Here is a 6,000-nt window from a genome sequence, read left to right as displayed (position 1 = left end):
GGGGGGCGGGGTGGAGGGAGGTGGTTGTTAGTGTAAGGAGGGCTAGGAATAAAGGAAAAATAAAGGAAAAGGAAGACACAGAAGGTACCCCCACCCTGTGTCTCCAGCTACAGTCCCACGATGAAGGACAACTAAGAACCAGATGTGCACAGAAACACTGTTCAGGGAGTCTGAACCCAGCCCCATCTGCACATATCTAAACGGTGACAGCAGCAGCTTTGGAGTCCCCTCTGCCAGCCCCACCACAACGTTGCTGCTAGGCCTCGGCGTCAACCCCTGCCAGGTGGCCAGAAAGGCAAGTGGCCGAGCAGGCAGGCATCACTTAACCTAGCGACCATCAAGCTGGTGCCTGGCACGAAATCAGGCCCCCAGAGGTGCTGGCTGAACCTGAGGCCTTTCCTACACCTTCAGCTTTTGCTGGGCACTGTGCTCTCAACATGCTCAGGGGTGACACACCATCCTCCCTCCTGCTTCAACACAGGGCAGCTCTGCAGGGGGCAAACACAGGAAGCCACAGTCACCACAGTGAGCCCATAAAGGAAGACGGTCCCAGCAACCTGTGTGTGTGAGGAGGGGGGTCCATTCTAGAGATCCCCAGGAACACACAAACCCTCCCCAGCCCCCGGGCTCAGGACCAAGGAGGAAGAACTCAGCCGGGACATCTGCTGGGGACACCTTCTCTCTTCTTCCTCTGGCCTCACGAGGGCCAAGAAAAACACACATGATACCAGTGCCCTATGGCGGTCTGGACTCACAAGGGCTGGCTTGGATGCTACGCTGAGAACACTAGGGGCAGGTCTGGCCCCGGGAGCAAGTGTGCCACAGTTCATCAGTGACATCTGCCTGGGGCCGAGCAGAACTCGTGCTGGGCAAATGGCAAAGGATGAACAGAAGGAGAAATTCTACACACACGGGAACCACGACTCTCCAGTGTGGACAAGTAGGACTGTAATTACCCCTCCTTAGCCCCCATTCGCCCCTCCAAAAAAGCTTTCTGGACGAAACACACAGTGGAGCAGACGTTTCGTGCAAACCGGTCACTTTTTGTTACAGGAGTTTGCAGCAAAACATCAGACTTCATCTAGAGAGCAAGAAACTCTCTATTCTATCACCAAGAACATATTCTATAGCAGGAAAGTGGGGGAGGGCACATCGGGACACAACTGAAAAGCCGGGGAGGAGGAAGGTTCAGAAATGACAAGTTTCTAATGACTAATCTCTTGGCAGGAAGTGAAAATCTCAAAAGATGTTATCAACTTTGTGGCAGCTCTCCAAGTTGGCAGGTGGGCAGGGGTTGGAGGTAACCCGGCAGCCCAGCCGGTCCCCTGCCCACCTCCACCTGACAAAATCCTCTGTCCAGCAACATTTGCCTCCAATGCCTTCCCTACCCAAAGCCTTCCTCAAACCCCTCCGCCGGCAATGGTCACTTCCTCAGCAATCAGTGCTCCTAGGCCCCTCTCTCGTGTCCTCCTACACAGGGAACTGAGATCCTCAGGGTCCCCGGGGCAGATGCTGGAACATGCTCACCTCTGAATCCCCCCAGGGCTCTGGACAGTGTGGCCCACAGCACATGCCTGCCAGCTGCTGGCTAAGTGGAACTGACTGCAGGAAAGAGGGGTCTGGTGAGAATAGAGGCTTTGGGACCTCCACCGAAATGCACCCTCCCCCATCTACAGTGCAAAGAACACTTTCTTTCGAAGAGCAATATATCAGTATGCTGCATAAACCAGAAGCTAGGCTAGACACACTGTGTCTATTACCTCTAATCCTAACTGGCAGGGTTAAGTCCACTAGGTATCTGCTAATGCAAGGTTCGTTTGATCAACAGGTATTTTCATTGCTTGGGATATTGGAGTAAATGAGACAGCTAAAGAGGTAAATATATGTCACATGTGTTAAGAAGCAAAATAAAGGAACATAGGAGGAAGTGACAGAAAATAGCTCTTACAGACAGGTGGTCAAAGAGGGCCCTCGATGAATCCTCAGCTGAGCAAAACACGAGGGTAGGGAGGGTGTGAGCCAGGCGGACAGGTAGAACTGGAGAATCCCAGCCAGAGGGAACAGCCGGGGGCAAGGGGTTGAAGCCAGAACAGGCAGTGAAGTCCTGCTGAGCACAGAACTGGGGGTGGCCCAGCCGACCTTTGAGGCCATGCCAACAGTCTGGCAGCGTCCGCAGTGGTCTCTGCGGTCACGCTCATTCCGAAGTCTCAGGAGGCACAAGGAGCTCTCACACAAGTAACTCACTGTAATGCTGGTGGTAGTTTAAGCTTGGGTCCCGGGCACAGAGGACTGGTAGTGGTTACCTCGAGTTCTGTGTTGAGAAGGATTCTGAGGCCAGATCTGGGCTCAGAGACAAAGAGGGCCAAGATCGGTCAATGGTGCCTGTCAGAGCCAGGAATGAAGATGTGGTGACACTCCCTTATGGAGCCCAATGGGACAGGCGTTGTAACACATATGTGGTATATAACATGGCAAGGGGATGTGGGCAAAACACCAGGAGCTCTCTCCACTAGTTACGAAGCTGTGGACTGAGCTTCCTCTGCTAAACCAGCCTTACTCTTCGAGGCTCCTTCCTGGGCTGTGGGCTCCTGAGGGTGGTGATCTGGGTGGTCTTGCTCCCCAGGGCTCTCCTAGGGCCTGGCACACAGCAGGGCTCAGCCATCATTTGTCAAATGAGCTAATCAAGGGCCACAGGCCCCAGGGTTAGCGTGCATGTGTGTGTGTGTGTGCGTGCGCGTGTGGGAGGGAGAGAGACAGGCTGTGTGAAGAGCCGGAATCTAAAGGACTGGGACAGAAACAATGCCCTTCAATTAGACCAACTGGACCCCTGCCGTGTGAGGCTCTGACCTGAGGACTCCAAAAACAATCACATTAAATCAAATGATGCTTTTTCTTCCTTCCCTTTTCCTTGAAGTAGGGAAGCTTTTCTTCAGATGTGGGTGAGGTGGGGAAGAGGGGGGTGGGGAGCAGAATCAAAGAGCGTTTTGGGGGAAGAAGGGAAAGGCAGGCGCACAGACCCGCCCCGGCACCTGCTCATGAGGCAGACCAGCTGCTCTGGCTTCAAGGCAGGGCCAGCCGAGAGCCCACACTCCAGGCAAATAAAAGCACCCTCACCAGCTGTTCCCATGCCCAAGCCAAGCAGGATGGCAGTCTGTGCCAGCCCTGCCTCGGCAGCAAGTGGACTCTTCTAGTCCAAGCCACGAGTTAAGGGGAGACTCAACCCTGCCCATGCCTGGAGCACCTTCCCTGTGTGAGGCTCCTCAGGGCGAGTGGGGGGCAAATGTCTCCCTCTGGGCTGACCCTTTCCAGCCAGCATGCACCGTCTTGCGTTCAGTGGGGCAGGTGCCTTAACTGTGCCTATTTTACAGAGGAATAAACTGAGATACAGATAATAAGGATGTGCCCTGGGGTCACATGACTAGTAGTGGCGAGGCTGGGGCTGTAAACGTAGACCTCCCAGCCCTGCGAGTTCACAGGAGAGGAGGCTTGAACCCAGTCAGCCAACAGCCAGTGGCCCAAACGTGTCTGCAGAGGAGACCTGAGGAGCTGGGAGGTAGAGAGGACCCTTTAGGCTATGGCGGCCAGGAAAGGCCACACTGGTCACTCCCGCTGCTGCCCCCAGGACAGGGCGATGACCACAGGCCAGGCTTCTCTCCTGTGAGCTCAGAGCCTCCTGAAACACCCAGGTGCTCCTCACAGGGCGTATGCATATCTGGCTGGTGGTGGGGGCGCTGTCTGCTCCTGCTCCCCGACCTTGGTCACCATCTTTTGTGCTTTGCACACTCATGACTGTCTCGATTTTATATCTGCTCGTGTGTTCATTCACTCACCCCAACAAGTATTTACTGAGCCACCGTCCCCTCGAGGCATGTGCTAGGAGCCAGGGCATGATGGTGAATGGAAGCAGATAGGAAGGACCCCTGCCCTCCAGGAACCACAGTCAAGGCCACGAGGGGATTTTAATCCACCGCCCTCTCTGGAGAGCCTGCAGGTGGGAACACAGCCCTGGTGTAGCACAGGGAGGCTCTAAACAAACATTTCCTGCATGAACGCAGAGGTGAGAAGGAATGCCGGGAAGCCTGCAGCTGGGCATTCTGACACCCACCTGGCAGCAGAGGCAGAGAGCAGAGATGGGAAGAGTGGTTGGTGCTGTCTGTGGGGAGGCCCAGGAGTCCCCTGGATGGTACCCTCCCATGGGGACCATGCACCCCCAGGTAAGCCCAGTGTTGGCTCGGCCCCCAGCTGGCTGCCCACGACACCCAGGCCAGCAGAGGTGCTCTGCCGAGGTGCTCACTGCCGAGCTGCTCACTGCGAAGCCCTGTGGTGAATATTCCAAAGTGACTGCCACAGCCCCGGCCGCCCAGACCTGGGAAAGCGGGGCTGGCCCCAGGACATCGTGAAGAACTGCTCCAGTTGCGGCCACTCCACACCCACCCAAGCAATGCTGCCTCCTCCCAAGGTCATATAGTGGCTCTCACCCTCTATCCACTGAGACACTGGTCTTGAAGAAAGGAGAAAAAATTAAGAGAAACAGAAGCCATGAAAAAGCACCCCCACCTGAACAAACAAGCTCATCCCACCTCAGACTGCCTGCCCTGAGCTTTTCTCAGGAGGAGGGGGTGGCAGTGGCCACTGAGGGCTGGCAGCATCAGTCACCAGGGACAGGGCATGGGTGTCACGGGAGCCCTTCAACCCATTCCTGTGTGGCAGGCTGAGAAATGAGCTTACTCTTCCATAGCAGAGCTCCCAGACTGAGGCCTGCTGTGAAGATGACAGTTCTCTCCCAGGAGAGCCAGAGTGACGGTGCTGAATGGCTGACGATCTGTGCCACTTAGCTCTGATGTCGGCAGGCGTGGTCATTCACTCCCTGAACCAGCGAGCAAGTGGAGTTCAGGGGGTGAAGGGATAACCCCCGTCACCCAAGCATGGGACGCATCGTGGGACTCACCATCAGTTCTTGAGAGTCCAGATCTCTTGCTAAATGCAGATGGTCCCCCTCGGTGCCACTTCATGGTTCTGACTTTTTTAACCCACAGGATTCACAGTATAACCATTAAGCACCCAGGAGTGCTAAGAACCACGGTGGGGAGGGTTACAAGATGCACCCCTGAGAATGATGTTCATCTGTGAGTAACAAAGGCCTTAAAAATAGTGACTTACACAAGATTGAAGTTTCTCAGGAGACAGGCAGCCGAAAGCTGCTATGTGAGCTCCCCAGTGCCGAGTGTCAGGGACCAGTCTCTGGTTGCCCCTCTGCGGGGACTGGACCTCCAGCCACTACGCTGCAGCGCATGTAGCAGGAAGGAGGAAGGGGGAAGGGAGGCATGCTGTCTCCTCCTTCTAGGAAGGCTTCCCAGGAGCACGTGAGGGTGCTCCATACATGTCATGCAGCCACATGGCCATGCCTAGCTGAGGGGAGACTCGGGGTTCTTTAATTAAGGAAGAAGAGCAGAGCGGGCACAGAATTGGGCAGAAATCTGCCACATTAGAGGAGATAAAACATGACCTCTAGCTCTGTGGAGATTACCATCTCATTAAAAGACACACGCACATGTGGAAATGATTAGTGGGTGAGGCCATATATAACAAGGCACTAATTGTGTGACACAGATAGGAAACAGTAGTTGAGGAAGTGCAGAGCCACAAGCTGGCAGAGGTCACTACAGCCAGCAGGCATCCTGAAGTGGGGAGGCCTGAGCTGGAGGGACAGGGGGTGACAAGAGAAAGAGTAACTGGAAAAGCAGACTCCACCCCCTCCCCCAGTGAATGCCGGGCCATCACAGCCTCAGCTAAACCAGCTCAGGGCCGGAGGGGAGCACTGGGCCTGACATGCCCCGAACTGGGTTAATTGTTCATGTCAGTCCTTGGCTCGGGACACTCATCTTTGGTTTGCACATGGCCCATTTCCACTTAGTCACTTTTCACAATGTAATAACCACCTGCACACCCACCAGCCGAAACAAAGGCTGGGGCCTTGACAATAACCTACAGTGAACCAGA

General features: G+C 55.0%; 1 protein-coding gene across 1 annotated transcript in view; it reads right to left on the bottom strand.

Annotated features, from left to right (window-relative positions):
- The window catches only part of CCDC88C (coiled-coil and HOOK domain protein 88C), a 148,817-nt gene that overhangs the window by 103,005 nt on the left and 39,812 nt on the right, over nt 1-6,000 (bottom strand).

This window comes from Rhinopithecus bieti, unplaced genomic scaffold, assembly GCF_001698545.2.
Source record: "Rhinopithecus bieti isolate Rb0 unplaced genomic scaffold, ASM169854v2 scaffold_68778, whole genome shotgun sequence".
Classification (NCBI taxonomy): Eukaryota; Metazoa; Chordata; class Mammalia; order Primates; family Cercopithecidae; genus Rhinopithecus; species Rhinopithecus bieti.
This window is presented reverse-complemented; position numbering and strand designations above follow the sequence as displayed.